At 43.6% G+C, this 20,937-nt stretch overlaps 1 protein-coding gene across 2 annotated transcripts in view; it reads left to right on the top strand.

Annotated features, from left to right (window-relative positions):
• The window catches only part of ACKR2 (atypical chemokine receptor 2), a 71,695-nt gene that overhangs the window by 8,875 nt on the left and 41,883 nt on the right, over positions 1–20,937 (top strand). For both annotated transcript variants that reach the window (XM_062200618.1, XM_062200619.1), the window contains exon 2: positions 14,717–14,779. The gene's annotated coding sequence lies outside the window, so the exon portion shown is untranslated. The remainder of the gene's footprint in view (positions 1–14,716; positions 14,780–20,937) is intronic.

Here is a 20,937-nt window from a genome sequence, read left to right as displayed (position 1 = left end):
GGAGAAGGGTGTTTGTTGACAGGAGCAGAGTGCATTTAAGGTTCTAGGTCGTGGAGGAAGTGTCACAGTGTGTGCGATTACAGGCTCTCGAGTTTGTTTTGCTGCATACTGGCTGTGGGATTTTGGGCAAGTTATTTAAGTAATTCTGTGCTTCAGTTTTTTCATTTGTACAGTAATAGGACCTACCTATTAGGGCTCTGGGGAGTGGTAACTGATGTATAAAACCCCAACATTTCTTTTTTTGTCTATATTCTGGTAGAATCTACTTAGCTAACCTATAAACACAGTTGATAATTTTATCTATGCATGTGTATTTTTTTATTTTGTTTTTTTTAATGTTTTTTAAAATTTATTTTGTTTTTTTATTTTGTTTTTTAAAATGTCTTATGGTTACCAAGGATTTGTGTAAAATTCATAGCTATAAGATGCTCACAGCCACTATAATATAGTTTAGCAAAGAAGCAAGGAATTCGAAGGCTTCTTTTATCTCTTCAGTTACATAATTTCTTTTATTTTCAGCCAGTCATGTAAAATATTTTTCCTATTAGCAACCGAAGTGGCAATAGGTTTTATGTGTTTACACAGTAGTGAACAAAAATATTATGCTTTAAATATTTTAGTCTTGAACGGGCTTTTCCACTGATCTCCTTCCTGTTACTTGTTACTGTTGTTTGGGGCAGCAACACATGTAGCAGTTACCAGTGGAAAAAGATAATCTAGAGAGTGCAAAGGGGACTGGTTGGTGCCCCAGTATCCCTACCGTGTGTGGAATCAAAAGACCTGGACTTGAATGCCAGCTTGCATGCCTGTTAGCACAATGACCTTGGAAAAGTTATTTAGCTTCTTGGAATCTCAAATTTTTCATAAAAAAAAGTACCTCATAGGGTTGCGTTTTGTGATCTCAATGACTGTGTTAAATAGCAAGAGTGGTGCCTGAGTAATCAACACTCCGTGCATGGGGGCTCCCCTCCCTCTCGCTGCCATGTCCCTAAGCAGTAACCAGTAAGTAGCACAGCTTCAAGCAGGCCACTTTTCTTTAGACCATCACGTTTCCTGACCCCTACTTGAAATCAGTCCTCTGTGTTTTTCTTTGCTCCATTCCCCCAGTATCCCTACCAGCTCCTTTCACTGACCTTACTGAGAAAGTCTCTCAACCTCCCCCGTCATTCCCCGGCCCGTCGATTTGCCTGCACCCATAGCAGTCATTTCCTCTGGTCTTAGGTACTCTCGCCTCACTGAACACCAGTCAAATGCTGTGCTCTCTGTTCTTCATTTCTTGTCACATAATCTGTCAGTGCTTGACTGTCATCTGTTTCTCTCTCTCTCTCTCTCTCTCTCTCTCTCTCTCTCTCATTACAGGCCTCTGAGACTCCTTGTTTAAAAAAATAATTCTTGGGGACGGTGCTGTGGCATAGCGGGTAAAGCTGCCGCCTGCAGTGCTGGCATCCCATATGGGTGCCAGTTTGAGTCCCAGCTGCTCCACTTCCATTCCAACTCTCTGCTATGGCCTGGAAAAGCAGTAGAAGATGGCCCATGTCCTTGGGCCCCTGGACCCATGTGGGAGACCTGGAAGAAGCTCCTGGCTCCTGGCTTCAGATTGGTGTAGCTCCAGCTGTTGTGGCCAATTGGGGAGTGAACCAGCAGATAGAAGACCTATCTCTCTCTCTGCCTCACCTCCTCTTTGTATAACTCTGACTTTTAAATAAATAAATATTTAATAAATAAATAAATAAATACAAGAGGCTTCTTAAAAAAAAAAAAAGAAAAGGTAATTCTCTTCCTAGGTTCTGTGTTCTTCCTCTAGCTGTTGCTCTTACTTTCTCCCCATCTTTGAAGACTGGGGTGACTGTGTTGTCTCTACATCTTCACTCTCTCCCCTGCTTTACTCAGCACATCTTTCTGCCCTGTCACCTAATGACAGTGAGGGCCATCATCCAACAGATATGTTTCCATTTCTCAGCTGGTACCTTACCTGACTCCTCTGTCGTATTTGACATGATGGATCTTTCCTTGACACCATTCTTCTCATTTTCCTAATAAGATGGCCTTTCTTTCTTAGCTACTATTACTGAATTAGCTTCCCCATTCCTTAAATAGTGGTGCGTTCCCAGTCTCTGCTCACTGTTCCCTTCCTACTTCCTTCTGCTTGGAGTGACCTCATGTGCCTCTCTGGTGTTTTACTCTCCCCTGTGTGCTCACATCCTCTCTTCTCACTCCAGCACACTTCTTGACTGATCTCAGAACTGGAGTTCTCTTCTTTCTTCTACACCTTTTTTTTTTAAGATTTGGTTATTTATTTGAAAGTCAAAATTACGGGGGTGAGGGGAGATCTTCCATCCTCTGGTTCACTCCCTAAGATGGCCATGGCAGCCCAGGACAGGATCAGGCTGAGGTCAGGGGCCAGGAACTTCATCTGGGTCTCCTACATGGGTGGCAGGAGCCCAGGTTCTTGGGCCATCTTCTGCTGCTTTTCCCAGACCATGACCAGGGAGCTGGATAGGGAGTGGAGCAGCCGGGGCTTGAACTTATGCCCATATGGGATGTTGGGATTGCAGGTGGTGGCTTTACCTGCCAAGCCAGGATGCTGGCCCTTCTTCTACAACTCTTATCTGAGTTCCAGAACCATGTATTCAACTGTGGGTTAGACATATCCAGCAAAGTTCCAGACTCCACATATCCATAACTAAACTGAGTTAATTGGTCGCTTTCTCTTTCTTTTTTAAAGATTTGTTTATTTATTTTAGAGGTAGAATTACACACATAGAGAGGGAGAGACAGAGAGATAGGTCTTCCATCCACTGGTTCACTCCCCAAATGGCCACAATGGCTGGAGCTGGGCTGATCTGAAGCCAGGAACCTGCTCTGGGTCTCCTATGCAGGTACAGGGGCCCAAACACTTGGAACATCTTCTACAGCTTTCCCAGGTAATAGCAGAGAGCTGGATCGGAAGTGGAGCAGCCAGTACTAGAACCAGTGCCCTTATGGGATGCCGGTGCTGCGGGCTGAGGCTTAGCCTACTATGCCATAGCGCCAGCCCCTCTCTCCCTTTCTTTCCTCTGCTCTGCACACCCCTCTCCCCACAAGCCTGCGCTTTCTCCCAAATTCCCTGGCTTGGTTGGTGGAACTGCTGCCCATCCCAGTCACCAAACAGGAAACCTTAAATCCCTGCTGCCACTCCCTTCTTTCTCCACATCCAGCAAGTGGCAGCAGAGCAGTGAACTGAGTGACAAGGGTTCAGCTCTGTGCAGATCTAGGGGAAGATCTATGGCAGGGATGGCGCTGGCATTCACTTTCATAGCAGTGTGTGCTCACCAGCCTGGCCCAGATTTGCCTGATTCCCATGAGCAGTGGTGCACAGGAGAGAACAGATCATACTAGGAAATACACTTGCATACTTCTTGGCTTAACATGAGATTGTTCCTACTAATAATGTTTTCCAACAGAAAGCTGTGAGATTACTACTAACACATGAATCTCAGGAGCAGGTGTTTCAAACAGAGATGAAGCCATCACTTGGCGTGTTTACATCCTATATCAGGTGCCTGGGTTCAAGTCCTGGCTCCATTCCCGATTCCTGATAAGCTTCCCACTAATGCTACCCTGGGAGGCAGCAGATGCTAGCTCAAGTAATTGGGTCCTTGTCACCCATGTGGGAGACCCAGATTGAGTTCCTAAATCCTAGCTTGGCACTGAGCACGGTGGTTGTGGGCTTTTGAGAGGTGAACCAGCAGGTGAGTGATGTCTGTCTCTGTTTCTCTGTGTTTAAGGTAAATAAATAACCTTAAAAATGGATCTTGAGTTGATTGCAGCTCCTCAATTTTATATTTATTCTTCCTCTTAGTTCTTTGTTGGGATGGTAGTCAGAGAATGGGCAGGTGTTGTTGTGGGCACATGATTTTTCTGACCAAACTGATACAGTTCTTCTTTTACTTGTTTTGGGTTTGGGATTAACAGTAAAATCGTGTCTTCTTTAATATTTATATACTGTATGTTTATATGTTTTATTATTAAATATGTCTGTTGTGGATTTTAGTCTTTTTAAATTAGCTTTATGTAGGTTATATACTAATTTTTGAAATTAGAAAAATGTAACCATTTATACTTTGTACAAACTAGAAAGATTTTTTTAAAAGATTTATTTATTTACTTGAAAGAGTTATACAGAGAGAGAAGGAGAGGCAGAAAGAGAGAGAGAGAGGTCTTCCATCCACTGGTTCACTCCTCAGATGGCTGCAATAGCCGGAGGTGCACCAATCTGAAGCCAGGAGCCAGGAGCTTCTTCCAGGTCTCTCATGTGGATGCAGAGGCCCAAGGACTTGCGCTATCTTCTACTGCTTCCCCAGGCCATAGCAGAGAGCTGGATCAGAAGTGGAGCAGCCAGATCTTGAACCGGCACCCATATGGGATGCTGGCACTGCAGGCGGCAGCTTTACCCACTATGCCACAGAGCCGGCCCCTGGTTTGTTTTTATAATCTGTATTTGTATAAGTATGGGACTAGATACACAAAAGCAGCTTTAATTACAGGAAGCAAAAGCTTTCTGTTTACCGAGGGCAAACAGCTCTTTCCAAGGAATGGATAAACTTGATTTGTGACCCGAGTTCCCTGGTACACGGCATGATGTTGAGCACCGTGGTTCTGCCTGGACGTTGGCTGACAGATGCCCTGGCAACATAAGCCCTGCTGCATCCAGCTCTATGTGGTCCACAAAGACCTGGGAGGGCTCCAGTGGGTACAGTTGAATGGCTCAAGGCTGCCCTTCTGCAGAGCTGAGCAGCCAAGGTCTGTGATGCTGGCTGCATTCTCAGCTACTGGAGCTGCAGGAGCTAGACAGGGGCTTAGGCTCTTCTGGCTTTTTAATCCTCCTCACCACCCTTCATTTACACTGTGTCCCCTCAACCACCTCCTCTTCTTCCTCACAGCCTTGAATACTGATTTCCCTCATTCTGTCTCTCCTAGCAATAACTTAGGGCCATTTTTATTCTCTGCTAATTCTCTGTGAGTGAGATGCCTCTTCTAGCGGGCACTGCCCTATTCAGTGGTTCTGCAAATAGATTTTTATTGACTGATCTTCAAGCTCTCCAAGTCATTTTGTCCTCATACTGATTGCAGACACCATCTGTTTGTCCTGATGGCTTAATGAATTGAAGGCTCATAAATGCGACTGACATCTCAATTAGTCCAATCACAGTAAGGATAGGGATAATGGTCTCTTTGCCAGAGCTGGATGAACAATTACTTTGATAGCTCTGGGGGGAAAATGAATTATGCAGACAGATACTTCATTCAAATTGGTGGTCCTGAGTGACGCTCCCGAGACCAATGCACTGACTTGAGGATAGGAACCTGCCTTCCCTACCAGTATTTCAGGGAATACCAGAAGAGAAACATTATTTGCCTGATCCCAGCAAATCAACAGTCAAGTGCTAGCCATCAGTATCTTTCTATTACCCTTGTTGATGAGGACAGAAGAGTTTTTCACATATTGTTGAGTATTAAAGTAATAATTTAAAAATGAGCTAGTAACCTTGGCCTGTTGATTAGTGCAGTATGGCTGATCAGACACAAGGTAGAGAAACTGGACTAAATGTATTGTACAGCTTGTGATTTCTGAGCCCATCCAAAGCCAGGAGCCAGCAGCTTCTTCCTGGTCTCCCACGCAGGTGCAGGAGTCCAAGGACTTGGGCCATATTCTGCTTTCCCAGGCCAGAACAGAGAGCTGGATCGGAAGTGGAGCAGCCAGGAGTTAAACCGGCGTTCATATGGGATACCAGCACTGCAGGCGGTGGCTTCACCTGCTACACCACAGCACCGGCCCCTACAATGGTCTTTTAAACCTTCCATTTCTTCTATCAGAGTCCTTGGCACAACTTTTGATTTGAAAGCTAGATGTATATATTTATGAACACATGAATTTCGTATCTGTATTTATATACACAGATATAAATAAAATGAGGAAAGGTATACTCTCCAAATGGTAATGGTGGCTTTATGTGAATAACAGAGTACTTAGAGACTTTCTTCTTTGTATTTTTCTGTATTTATCAAACAGTTTATATTATTACTTTGACCAGAAAACAATTTAAATCTTTCATGTGCTTTCAAGTTCCTATGGCACTGCCTGAATAGAATCTTTGCCTGATCTTGAAGCTCGTATTATCTCTACTTCTTTTAAACACACTCATTCCTCAGAACTTTGTATTTTCCTGGGTCATTTCTAGCATTTTGTTTTGTATTCTGTGTAATCTGAATTTCCCAGAGCCTACCGACTCAGAGGAGAAGTCAGAGGGACAGCTAACAGTAACAGAATAGTTATTCCATTCCCCACATCCCTACAAACCCTCAGTGACTAAAGCTAGAATCTTCTTGCTGTATCCCCCAGATCCCAGCCCTAAGTCTCTTCCTGACCCTGGTGTCATTGCTGTGTCTCCTGCACAATGCTGAGCCCATGACAGGAGTCATCTGTTTGCCTTACTCTGTGTTGTTCTTTGCACACTGCTATCCCTTCTCCTATCACTTGGGGGCCAGGCTGGGCCTCATTATCCCATGAGACTCCACACAGTCCAGGCTGGGCACCTGCTCTTTGTCACTGCTGAAGAGAGCTACAAGGACAATCTCTTTCTACCCAGGTTATATTTTTAAAAAGTTGTTCCTTCTTGTTTTCTTTCCAATTTTATTTACTTATTTGCTTACTTATTTTAAAGGTAGAGAGACCAAGAGAAATCTTCAATCTTCAGGTTCACTCCCCAAATGCCATCAACAGCAGGAGCTGGGCCAGGCTGAAGCCAGGAGCCCCGAACTTCATCATTATCCTCCATATGGGCAACAAGGACCCAATTTCTTGAGCTATCACCTGCTGCCTTCAAGGGTGTGCACTGTCGGGAAGCTGTTCGAGTTTTTCATTCGTATCTTGCAGGTTTCTCTCACCTATGGGAATTTGTGCTGTCAAAGACAAATTTATATCACATTTAGTTATATATAGATGTAATTGGCTTTTTAAAAAAAAGATTTATTTATTTGAAAGACATAGTTAACAGAGAGGTAGAGACAGAGAGAGAGGTCTTCCATCTGCTGGCTCAAGCCCCAGATGGCCGCAACAGCCAGAGCTGCGCTGATCCGAAGCCAGAATCCAGGAGCTTCCTCTGGGCCATCCTCTACTGCTATCCCAGGTCATAGGAGAACGCTGGATTGGAAGAGGAACAGCCGGACTAGAACTGGTGCCCTCATAGGATGCCGGCGCTTCAGGCCAGGGCTGCGCCACAGCGCCAGCCTCGTAATTATTTGTGCTCTGTGATTGGGGCAGCCTCTGTTCTCCAAAGCAGATGAAAGCTGCCCTGAGCACTGGCAGAACACTGGACTTTGCATGGTGAAAACAAGGAAATGGAGCAATAGAAAAAAAATTAACCTGATTGGCTAATATCAGGTTAATTCAAGTTATATTTTCACTAAGAGTTAAAGCAGGAGAGGTTTCTTTATTTCACTGACTCAGGAAGACTGGAATCTCCTCTATTTTCATGAAAAATTGTCCTGTGAGGATTCTTTCTTGAAATTTCAGTTTGATGATGTGGCATTTAGCATGAGTGACTCCATTTGTATTTGTTCTGGTCTGTTGGCAACTATGTTAAAGAGCTCAGTCCAAAACAGTGGCCTCTCATAATTTTTGCTAAAAATCACAGTGATCTGGCCCAGTCTCTCCCTGTTCTCAGTCAGGGGTCCCAGAAGGAAGCAGGGGGAGAAGGGGGAAATATGTCGGCCCTCTCTTCTGTCTGGGGATCAAAATGAGACCTTTATTCTATAACTGATTCAAATCTCTCTCTCTTGGGCAGCCAGTCCCCCTTCATCTCTGCAGTAATTCTCTCCCCAGGGAAGCCTGTCTGGGACTCCCAGCATCGAAAGCCAGTGGTTTGCCCCAACACTCCTAGTATTTAAGTGGGTAATTAGTGCTACTTTCATGATTTTGATTTGATGACTTCGAGTTTTAAAACATTGAGGTAATTATACTTAAAATTCATCCCTTTAAAAAACAATATTTATTTGGAAGAGAAAAAGAAGACTCCCATCTACTGGTTCACTCTCCAAACAATAGCTGGGACCAGGCTAGGCCAAGGCTGGGAGCCTGGAACTCAATGCAGGTTCTCCATACATTTAGAAGGGACCCAATTACTTGAGCCATCACCTGCTGCTTCCCAGGGTGTGATTAACAGGAAACTGGAGGAGCCGGTGTTGTGCCATAGTGGATAAAGCCGCCACCCGCGATGCCAGCATCCATATGGGCATCAGTTTGTGTCCTGGCTGCTCCACTTCCAATCCAGCTCCCTGCTGGGGGCCTGGGAAAGCAGCAGAAAGATGGCCCAAGTGCTTGGACCCCTACAGCCCATGGGGGAGACCTGGAGGAAACTTCTGGTTCCTGGCTTCAGACTGGTGCAGGCTTGGGCCATTGAGGCCACCTGGAGAGTGAACCAGCAGATGGAAGATCTCTCTTCGTGTCTCTCCTTCTTTCTCCCTGTACTAAATAAATCTTTTAAAAAACAGACAAACAGGGGCTGGAACTGTGACATAGCAGGTAAAGCTGCTGCCTGCAGTGCAGGCATCCCATATGGGCAGCGGTTCAAGTCCCAGCTGTTGCTCTTCTGATCCAGCTCTCTGCTGTGGCCTGGAAAAGCAGTAGAAGATGCCCTAAGTCTTTGGGCCTTTGCCTCCATGTGGGAGACCCGGAAGAAGCTCCTGGCTCCTGGCTTTGGATTGGCACAGCCCTGTCCATTACAGCCATTTGGGGAGTGAACCAGCAGATGGAAGACTTCTCTCTCTCCCTCTGCCTCTGCCTCTCTGTAACCCTGCCTTTTAAATAAATAAATAAAACTTAAAAAAAAAAAAACAGACAAATAAAAAACCAGAAGGCTGGAGTCAAGAGCTGGAACTGAGTATCAGTATGGGACACTGATATCTTACCCAGTGTCTTAAGCACTGGCTAAATGCTGCCCTTAAAACTTATCCTTTTAAGGCCGGCGCCGTGGCTCAGTAGGCTAATCCTCTGCCTTGTGGCGCCGGCACACCGGATTCTAGTCCCGGTTGACCCTTTCTCTCTGTTTCCCTCTACTGTCCACTCTACCTGTCAAAAATTAAAAAAAAAAAAAATCCTTTTAAAGTGTACAGTTCTGTATTTTTTTTTTAAAGATTTATTTTATTTATTTGAAAGACAGAGTTACATAGAGAGAGAGACAGACAGACAGAGAGTAAGGTCTTCCATCCACTGGTTCACTCCCCAGATGGCCGCGGCTGGGGCTGCGCTGATCCAAAGCCAGGAGCCAGGAGTTTCTTCCAGGTCTCCCATGTAGGTATAGGGGCCATAGCAGGGAGCAGCTGGGTCTGGAACCAGCGCCCATATGGGATGCCGGCGCTTCAGGCCAGGGCTTTAACCGGCTGCGCTGCAGTGCTGGCCCCCAGTTCTATAGTTTTATTTATTTATTTTTTTAACTTTTATTTAATGAATATAAATTTCTAGTATACAGCTTATGGATTACAATGGCTTCCCCTTCCCATAATTTCCCTCCCACCCGCAACCCTCCCCTCTCCCGCTCCCTCTCCCCTTCCATTCACATTAAGATTCATTTTCAATTCTCTTTATATACAGAAGATCAATTTAGTATACATTAAGTAAAGATTTCAACAGTTTGCACCCACATAGAAACACAAAGTGAAACATACTGTTTGAGTACTAGTTATAGAATTAAATCAAAATGTACAGTACATTAAGGACAGAGATCCCACATCAGGAGCAAGTGCACAGTGGCTCCTGTTGTTGACCCAACAAATTGACACTCTAGTTTATGGCGCCAGTAACCACCCTAGGCTGTCGTCATGAGTTGCCAAGGCTATGGAAGCCTTCCAAGTTCCCCGACTCTGATCATATTTAGACAAGGTCATAAAAGACAGGGTGAGGATAGTAACCAATGATCCTAAGAGTGGCATTTACCAGGTCTGAACAATTATACAGCATTAAGTGGGGAAGAGGACCATCAGTACACACAGGTTGGGAGTAGAGCCATTGGTGGTAGAGTAGAGGTTATGATTACAAAGGAATGAGGCCCAAGTGCACTAGACAGGGTCTAGAACAAAGGACAGAGTCATTATTAGAGGAGCTAAGAAAGGTGCTGTCTAAGCTACAATTAAGTTTTCTGATTGAGAGGCAAATAGAACCTGATAGAAGGGGCTTGATAATAATCTGGTGGGCTTTAGGCCTTGTAAGTTAAGAGGCCAGACCTATCTATCTCTTCACATGGGGTATATCCTAAGGGAGGTGTGAACCTCCTAGGGGAAGGCACTCTGTTGACTTTCATTACTTGGCTGGCCTGGGAGGAGAGCTGGCCAGGTAAAGGCAGGTGGCATCTCTAACAAGAAATTTACAGTTCTGCCTGCAATGTTGCTGACCCTACTTGACCATACCCTCAGCTGCAGTGGTCACTTTGGAAGTTGGGCTGAGTGAAGGGCTTTTCAGCTTGGAGCCAATAAGATCTGTGGCTCTGACCTGGGCATCCTTCGACTCCAGGGCAGGTCCATTTCCAGTGACCCAACTCTTGGCAGAGCTGCCAGGGCTCTTCACAAGCTGACTTCTGCTGAAGCCCAGACTTACCACATTGAAAGTCACTGCAGTGGACTGGCCTGTTGGGTCTCCTTGAGGGCAGATCACCGTACAGATCAGCCATTAATAGGCCTGCCACCCATTGCTTCTGATGCCTAGCTTTCTTTTCCTCCTGGTTTGTGTTAAAGCAGACCAGAGGATGCAAGTCAAGGGAGTGCCCATGTCCCATCTCTAATCTTCGGTGGCCTGAACTACAAGTCTATAGTCACAGGCATGTTCTGTAGTAGTTTTTCTAAGGTAGACAATGCCCATGAGGAAAATTATATTCTCACTTTAAAACTTTCTTTCCCTTTGGTCTGAAAGGGAGTTTTTTTTTTTTTCTACTTACTGTATACTTCGCTGATGGCGATGTGAATCTAGCTATGAGATTATTATTTAACCTCTTATTTTGGCTATGCTATTACAGAAAAAATGTTAGCCATCTCTTATAAGGTCTAAAGATTAAATTGTGCGTCCTACAGATTCCTTCATAATAGAATTAGTTCCCTACCTTGAAGAGAATAGAGAAATGGAAGAACAAGTTGGGCTTAGAATAGAGAAATGAGGGAGCAAGTCCTAGATCACTTGCTGACAATAGCAATATTACATGAATACTTAGCAAACCGTTTCAACCCTTAGATAAGAACTTAATAAAACATTTACCAGAAGGTCCAATGCCTTCTATAAATTTTAAGAATCATGTATTTGAAAACACCTCTTAAATATCTAAGATGGTGTAGTTTGTTTAACCAGTAAACTTAAGCACAACCATATAAAATGTTTTTAGTTTCTTTCTACCAACACGTTTAAAACATATGATACACAGATTCAGGTCACACAAATTAAAATGTATCTTTGATTGATTTTAGCAGCTTAAATTTATGGACAATCTTATCTAAAAGCCATTTAAAATAAAACTCTTAATAAAATTTCCCCATGTGGACATACAATATGTACGCACATATAACATAGCATAATAGACCAATATCAAAATCCAAAATATCTGGTTGAACTAAGATTCCTTAAAATCATGACATAACATAGACCAAATTTGATCATTGTTACAAGGTGATTATTCAAGTCTTTGAAAATAAGCACATAGTTAAATAACCCATAGCTCTTAATAAAAATTCAGCTGTTTTTGAACAATTAGAATTTAACAGACATCAAGAGAACATAATAGATTACTTTAACACATTGCTCTAACAGTGCATCAGAGTTTAATTCTATGTCAAAGAGAAATTGAGCTTCCTGTGATCTTTTGCTGTGAGGTTTCCTTCCTTTACCTTCTTTCATATTGGTGACCATGTTTCTGTGTTTCTGTGTGTAACACATCTTTAAGCATCTTTTGCAGGGCAGGATGAGTGGCAGCAAATTCTTTCAGTTTCTGTTTGCTATGAAAAGTCTTAATTTCACCTTCATTCACAAATGAGAGCTTTGCAGGATATAATATTCTGGGCTGGCAGTTCTATAGTTTTAAATGTATTCATAAAGTTGTGTAATCATCACTATTGTCTCACTCTAGAACATATTCATTGTGCCAAATATGGATGGCAAGCATTAACTGTCACTCTCCATCACTGCCCCCTTCTCCCCAGGAACCACTAGCCTATTCTTTTTCTCTATGTATTTGCCTATTCTGGACTTTTCATATAAATGGAGTCATACAATACATGGATGAGATTTCTTTTACTCTGCATAATGTTTTCAAGTTTCCACCATGTTGTAGTTTATGCCACTACTTCATTCTTTTAAAGAATGAATTTACCGTATTTAGTTTATACATTCATCAATCTATGGACATTTTGACTGTATTCTTTGACTATTATAAATAATGTTGTTGGGAAGATCCGTGTGCTTATTTTTTCCTTGGGACATATGATTTCAATTATCTTGGATATGTATCTGGGTGGATCATGTGTTTATGTTTTTAGGGAACTGCTAAATTATTTTCCAAAGTGAATGCAACATTTTACGTTCCTAGCAGCAATGTTTGTGGGTTCCAGTTTCTGTACATCCTCACCATCAATTTTCATTATTCCTTTTTGGGAATTACAACCATCCCAGTGAGTATGTTTAGGATCTTTTTATGTACTCAGAATTCTTATATTTCTTTGGAAAAACATCTATTCAAGTACTTTGCCTGTTTTAATATTAGGTTATTACTATTTCTATCTTTGAATTGTGAGACTTCTTTATGTACTACATATACAAATGTATCAGATATTTGATGGATAAAAATTTTCTTTCCTTCTGTAGGCTATCTTTATACTAGTCCCTTGATATATAAAAGTTTTTCATTTCAGCCAGGCTGGGCAAAGCCACATGATAGGCAAGAGCCTGGAACATAAAAAGTTGTTCATTTAAATGAAGTGGTTTTTTTTTTTCTTTTATTGCTTGAACTTTTGATCACATTAAAGAAACCATTGTATGCTGTGTCCAGCAGAGCAGGGTCGTCACATAGATTAAGGAAGCAGATTCAGATTAGAGATTTTAATGTGGGGAAACCAGGGGACACTGTCTACTGCCAAAGGTTGAGACAGAAACAGAGGCCCAGATGTCTGGTTACTCTAAGTATTTATCATCAATGGTGATATGATCAATCAATCAAAAAAACATGCAGATTCGTGAGAACAAGATTTTGTGATGAAAGAGTTTAAACATAGTGAAACAGGGAACGGTGGGGAGTTTTGACGTTTACAGGAAAGGTGCTTGCTTGAAAGCTGGGATTAAGAGAACATTCACAGTGTGGAGATGTCTTGAGGGGCACTAATTAGTAACTAGGGCAAACATCACACTTGCTGCTTGCTGGAGCCCAGAGCATTTCCTTAGCTGCTTCAGCACTGAGTCAGATGACCTTTGCCGTTGACTTAACTCCACTTTTGCAATCTGGCCAAGCATTCAGGCTGTGTGGTGGTCTCCAACAATTGTATAATCCAGGGTCATAGAAATTTACACATTTCTTCCTTTTTTCTTGTTTTAAATTTACTTTATTTATGTGAAAGGGAGGGAGAGAGGGAAGGGGGAAGGAGAGGTGGAGGGAGAAGAGAGAAAGGGAGAGAGAGGAGAGAGGGAGGGAGAGAGGAGAAGGGAGGAGAGGGAGAGGGAGGAGAGAGAAGGGGAGGGAGGAGAGGGAGAGGGGGAGAGAGGAGAGGGAGAGGAGGAGGGGGGAAGAAGAAGAAGAGGGGGGGAGAGGCCAGGGGGAGGGGGTAAGAAGAGGGAGAGGGGGAAGAGGATCTGCCAAAGCCTGGAGGAGCTGGGAAGCGCATCCTGGTCTCCCACAGGAGTGTCAAGGACCCAGATACTTGTCTCCCAGGATGTGCATTAGCAGAGAGCTGGACTCAGGAGTGGAACGGGGACTCAGACCCACGCACTCCAGTTTGGAATGTGTGTGTCCCAGGCAGCGAGCTAACCACCTTGTCAAGCATCCACCTCTGTCTTTTTTCTAAGACTTTTATAGTTTCAGCTCTTACATTTAGGTCTTCAATTGTTTCTTTGTGTGCCTTGTGAGGCAGGGGAGCCAACTCCATTGGTTGACATGTTGATATCCATGCCTCCCCCACCCGTGTTGAAAAGACTGTTCTTTTCTCATTGAGTTGTCTTGGAACCCATGTGGAAAAGCAATTGACCATCAATGTAAGGGTTTGTGGACTCTCAGTTCTGTTCCATTGATCTACCTGTCTGTTCTTTTGCCACCACCACAGTCTTGATTACTGTAGTTTGTGCTCATAGGAATTTTTAAAATCAGGCTGTGTGATTCCTCTAACTTTTTTCTTTCTCTGAGTGCCCTGGGTTTCCACCTGCATTTTGAGATCAGCGTGTCTGTTTGGCCACAAACCATTGTAATGCCTTCTTGAGTCTTCCCTCCTCCATTCTGACTTCCAGGACACTGAGTGCCTGCTAGTTTAGACACATCACTCCTGTCGGGAAAGTTCAAGTGTTATCACAAATCTCCCTGATAAGATCAGGAAGACCAGCATGATGCCTGAGAGGCTAACTCCTAAAGCCTACCTGAAGTGAAGTAATGTTGTTACACAAGCTCCTGCCCCGTCTCCCTGCTGAGTTTAAATGTGAAACTTCCCCCTTCTGCTGCCTTAGGTGAGAAGAGCCTTGCTGCAGCTTCTGAGTGGACAGCTTCTCCGTCCCATTGGAATCCCATATGTAAGTTGCCTGAATCAACTCTCTTGTTCTTGTGTGGAGCTTCTTTCCTCCTCTGGTCTCAGGATTCCTGCTCAGTTCAGGGGGCATTACATACTCCCCCAATTCTGTAAAAAATGCAGTTGGAACTTCAGTGGGGGGATTGTGTCGAATCTCTCCATCAGTATGAGGGGCATTTCCTCCTGAGTAATATTTAGTTTTCCAGTACATGAACACAGGATGTATTTCCATTTATTTAGGTTTTCTTATATTTCTTTTAGTGATGTTTAGTAGTTTTTAGTGTACCAATCTTGCATTTTATTTGTAAAATTTATCCTAGGTGTTTTGTTCTTCCTGATGCTATTGTAGAATTGTTTTCTTAATTTCCTTTTTAGATGGTTCATTGATGGTATATAGGAATACAATGTATTTTTATATATTGATCTCATGTCCTACAGTCTTACTGGTTATTTGTTAGTTCCTAGAATCTTTTTGTATATAGGATTTTTCATATAGGAAACTATGTAGGTCAGGCATTTGGTACAGAGGTTAAGATACTAGTGGTGGGGCCAGCACTGTGGTGTAGCAGGCTAAACCTCCGCCTGCAGCACTGGTATCCCATATGGGTGCCAGTTTGTGTCCTAGCTGCTCCTCTTCCCATCCAGCTCTCTGCTATGGCTTGGGAAAGCAGAAGATGGCCCAAGTACTTGGGTCCCTGCATTTTTAAATGCTTAAATAATAAATAAGAAACAACTTTATATAAAAAAAATCATGCATCTGTCATGTTTTACTTTTTTCTTTCTAATGTGGATACTTTTTATTTCTTTTTCTTCACCAATTACTCTGGTTAGAAGTGCCAGTTCAGGGGCTGGTGTTGTGGTACAGCAAGTTAAGCACTGCTTCTGAAACTGACATCATATATTGGAGTGCCAGTTTAATTCCTGGTTGCTTCACTTCCAATCTAGCTTCCTGCTAATGCCCTGGGAAGGCAGTGGAAGAGGGTCCAAGTACTTAGACCCACCACCCATGTAGGAGACCAAAATGGAGCTCCTGATAGGCCTGGCCCAGCCCCAGCCTTTATGACAATTTGGGGAATGAGCCAGCAAAATGAAGATCTCTGTGTCTCTCTTTCTCTGTTTCTTTTTGTTGCTCTTTCTTTCTAATTAATTAATGAATCTTTTAAAAATGCCAGTCCAGTGTTGAGTGAGAGTGGACATCCTTGTTTTGTTAACAATCTGAGGTGGGTGGGAGAAGTTTGCAGGCTTTTATCATTAAGTCTGCTGTTAGCTGGGGCTTCTCCGAGATGCACTTTTTCAGTGTGTGTTGCATGTTTTACCATGACACAGTGCTGACTGTTGTCTCATGTTTTTTCTGCCTCTGTTGAGATGGTCAGATGGTTTTTGCCCTTTATTCTTTTTATATGGTATATTACATTGTTTGATTTTTAGAGGTTGAACAAAACTTGTAGTCCTGGAAAATATCCCAATTTGTCATGGGGCTTAATCCTTTATTTATATTGTTAGATTTACTTCGCTAGTATTTTATTTAGGATTATGTGTGTATTTGAGAATATACGTACATATATCTGTACATATCTATACATACATATATATATATATATATTGAATATTGCAGTGCAGTTTTCTTGAGATGTCTTTGTTGAGTTTCTTTTTTTGTTGTTGTTGTTGAGTTTCGATATCAAAGTAATAGTGGCCTTGTAGAATGAATTGGGCAATATTCCTTCCTCTTCTAGTTTTTGAAAGAATTTGAGATGACTAGTAGTAACTCTTTAAATGTTTTGTGGGAAATAGCCCACCTGAGAGCACATACTCACCAAAGAATGGACTCAGAAATGTGAAAGAAATTCTTGTCTCTCTTTCATTTGTTTCTGCTCTCGCACTTATTTTTTTCCTGTTTGCTTTCTGTTCAGTTTCTTCATTTTTTAGCATCAGAAGGTGAAAGGTTATCTTGATTTCTTTCTCTAGGGTACTTGTTTACAGGCTTACATCTGCCCTGAGCCTTTCTTTCATTGCATTCCCTAAGCTTGATATGTGCTATTTTTGTTTTCATTCATCTCAAGGTGTTTTCTTTATTTATTTTTTAAAAAGATTTTATTTATTTATTTGAGAGATGGAGTTACAGACAGAGAGAGGGAGAGACAGGTCTTCCATTCGCTGGTTCACTCCCTAAGTGGCCACAACGGCTAGAGCTGAGTCGATCCAAAGCCAGGAGCCAGGAGCCAGGAGCTTCTTCCTGGTCTCCCACATGGGTGCAGGGACCCAAGCACTTGGGCCATCCTCTGCGGCTTTCCCAAGCCAGAGCAGAGAGCTAGATTGGAAGAGGAGCAGTCAGGAAAGAAGCTGGTGCCCATATGGGATGCTGGTGCTTTAGGCAGAGGCTTAGCCGATTAGCCACAGCGCTGGCCCCTCAGGGTGTTTTCTTATCTCCCTTGTGATGTCTTCTTTGACTCATTGGTTTTCTTAGAAGTGTTTGGCTTAATTTTCATGATTGTGAAATTTTCAGATTTCCTTCTTTTATTGGTCTACTGTGATTCCGTTGTGATTAGAGAACATACTTGATGTAATTTCAGTTATTCTAAAGTCATTGAGACTTAAATGTGTTAGTCCTGGGCCGGCGCCGTGACTCACTAGGCTAATCCTCCGCCTGCGGCGCCGGCACACCAGGTTCTAGTCCCGGTCGGGGTGCCGGATTCTGTCCCAGTAGCTCCTCTTCCAGTCCAGCTCTCTGCTATGGCCCGGGAGTGCAGTGGATGGAGGATGGCCCAAGTCCTTGGGCCCTGCACCCCATGGGAGACCAGGAGAAGCACCTGGCTCCTGGCTTCTGATCAGCGCGGTGCACAGGCTGCAGCGGCCATTGAGGGGTGAACCAACGGAAAAAGGAAGACCTTCCTCTCTGTCTCTCTCTCTCTCACTGTCCACTCTGCCTGTCAAAAAAAAAAAAAAAAAAAGTGTTATTCCTGGGAAGTGGTTCATTTGTCCTGCAGAAAAATGTATGTTCTGCTGCTGTTGGGTGGAGAGTTCTACAGAGAAGAATTTTTAGGTGGTAAAATACAATTTTCACCCAATAAAACACTCTTCATCCTTTGAGATCCAAAGGATATCTCTTGTCAAATCTTTGTTAGTTCACTTTCCCATCTAAAATGTACAATTTCCTTGTTCGAACTTCTGTTCCTCTGCCAACAGCTATCACTGTGTTGTAAGCTTTGTTACAAGCCAGTCTTTCTAAACTCTGATGTTATAGGTCTCTTTGTGGAGAGGCTATGTCTTTACAGCTGTGTTTCTATAGCTCCAATACCTTACTTCTAGTAGTAACTTTCAAGCATGCTGCACTCAAAGAATGAGGGAAGCTGGTGGTTATTGACTGCCTCTTCAGCGTTGGACAGTAGGCTGCATACTGTGGAGACTGGAGCAGAAGGCCTGTGTTCTTCCTCTGGGGAGCCCACGGTTGACAAGATGCTCCAGGAAATCCTGGTATACAAGAACCGGCTGCCAAAGGCAGAAGGTGTGGAGAGAGTGAAGAAAGAAGCCAACAAATGCAGAACTACCTGAAGTGTAACTTACTGGGGGGACTCACAGACAGAAGCACAGTCTGGGGGGAGGTATAAGACAGTGGACACTAAGCCCCCAGTCTGTAGAAGGGACTCATTTGTTAAGCTAGATATACGTGGCCCAGGGCTAACTGGACTTTGTCTAAAAGTGTTAACATTCCAGACATTAGATAAAGGACACTCGCTGGGGCCTGGCAGTTTATTTATTTATTTTTTTTAAAGATTTATCATATTTATTTGAAAGGCAGAGTTAGAGAGAGGCAGAGGCAGAGAGAGAAAGGTCTTCTATCTGCTGGTTCACTTCCCAGATGGCCACAACAGCAGGAGTTGTGTCACCTGATGCCCAGAGCCAGGAGCTTCCTCCCAGTCTCCCATGTAGGTGCAGGGGCCCAAACACTTGGGCCATCTTCCACTGTTTTCCCAGGCCATAGCAGAGAGCTGGATTGGAAGTGGAATAACTGGGACTTGCCCATATGGGATGCCGGTACTGCAGGTGGCAGTCTCACCCACTATGGCACAGCAGTTTCTTTTTTTATTTTTATTTTTTTAGTTTTTCTTTTTTTAAAATTTTTAAAAATTTATTTGAGAGGTAGAGTCACAAACAGTGGAAGGGAGAGAGAGAGAGAGGTCTTCCTTCCATTGGTTCACTCTCCAAATGGCCGCAATGGCTTTAGCTGCGCCGATCTGAAGCCAGGAGCCAGGTGCTTCCTCCCAGTCTCCCATGAGGGTGCAGGGGCCCAAGCACTTGGGCCATCTTCCACTGCTTTCCCAGGCCACAGCCGAGAGCTGGATTGGAAGAGGAGTAGCGGGGACTAGAACCGGCGCCCATATGGGATGCCGGCACCGGAGGCAGAGGATTAACCTACTGTGCCATGGCGCTGGCCCCAGCACAGTTTATCTTAATGAACTCATGCATCCTAGAAGGTTTGGGATACCCTTCAAAGTTTCATGTATTAGTTACCACAGATCAGAGAAAACATAAGGTATCTGTCTTTTTGGGACTGGCTTATTTCACTAAGTATAGTGGTTTCCAGTTGCATCCATTTTGTCACAAAAGACAGGATTTCTGTAGGGTAAGAAAGTGGTCATGTGCTAGATGACTGCAGTCCTATCACGCTGAATCTCCACGCATATAGATACAGGAAACCCTCTAAGATAGGATGTGATCAAATGCCAAGATGGGGGTGCTAGGAGTTTGGGGCTTGCCTACTACGTCCTTACACGTTGGAAAGAGACTCGAAATGTTACGAGGTTGGAACAACCTTAGGAGTCCTGATTTCCAGCCATTGTCAGTATAGAATCCTTTGACAGCAGATCCAAAGCTAGGACACTCTTGTCCATAGGGAGAGGCCCAACACCTGCCAGTGAGGACTCAGTGATGGTTGTTTGCCAACTCTGGGAAGCATGCAAGAGATAAATTGCCTTTTAGCTACCACACACCCTTCAATATCCTCCCCTAAATGAAGGTATAATCCTGAAACAGTATTTGTAAAGTCAATAGTGTTGTAGTCATAGCTCTAATCCCAGTGGGGTAGGCCAAAGGGTGCTTACATTGCATTTTGATTTCAGATAAAGTTGGGTCAAGTTGATTCTGAGAAGGTCACTTCCAGGGAAACCAAAAAGAATTGTTTCTGAGGCCTAATAGTCTCCTAAAGCCTACACATATGTGAATGTTCTGGGAAGGTCTGAGGGTAGGAGATCTGGAGAGTTGAATTCATCCCATATGCTAGACACTATCTAGTTCAGGACAAAGAGGGTGACCTCTGGGGCTAGTCAGAGGATTTTGGGAAATTTCTTTTCAGGAATACAGTGTGCTGAAGGTGATCAAACAAGAGTGTAAACTCTTATCTAGTAACTTTTTTAAGGATTCTTTTATTTATTTGAAATACAGAGTTACAGAGAGAGGTAGAGACAGAGAGAGAGGTCTTCCATACGCGGGTTCACTCCCCAGATGGCCACAACGGCCAGAGCTGTGCTGATCCGAAGCCAGGAGCCAGGAGCTAGGAGCTTCTTCCGGGTCACCCACATGGGTACAGGGACCCAAGCAGTTGGGCCATCCTCTACTGCTATCCCAGGCCATAGCAGAGAGCTGGATTGGAAGAAGAGCAGCTGGGACTAGAACTGGCACCCATATGGGATGCCAGCGCTTCAGGCCAGGGCACTAACCCACTGTGCCACAGCGCCAGCCCCTTCTAGTAATTTCTGAAAATAGAATTGTGAAACATAATTGTGTGAAACACAATCCACATTGTTGATAGTGTACAGATCATACAAGAGAGGGCCCATGGTTGTATACAGTAGTGGACTAGTTGGGTGCTATCGATCACGGTCACATTTATTGATAGCCAACTGAAGGCAGAATGCTCTTGCAAGAAGAGGACAACAAGCCATCTGAAAATGGAAGGAACTGGAGAATTAACAAAGGAACAGAGCAAATCTGGTGTGGAATGGATTTGAGCAGCATGGAAGAGTGGGCAAACTTTGGATGGAGTGAATGGAGAGGAAGATGAAGGACAGTCAGAGAGTCACATGTAAGACACACATTGCATCCATGCCGAGTACCCGGAAGGCAGCAGACCTGGACTTTGGTAGAGGCAAGGCAGAGGAAAATTGC

This window comes from Lepus europaeus, chromosome 9 (genome assembly GCF_033115175.1).
Source record: "Lepus europaeus isolate LE1 chromosome 9, mLepTim1.pri, whole genome shotgun sequence".
NCBI lineage: Eukaryota > Metazoa > Chordata > Mammalia > Lagomorpha > Leporidae > Lepus > Lepus europaeus.
This window is presented reverse-complemented; position numbering and strand designations above follow the sequence as displayed.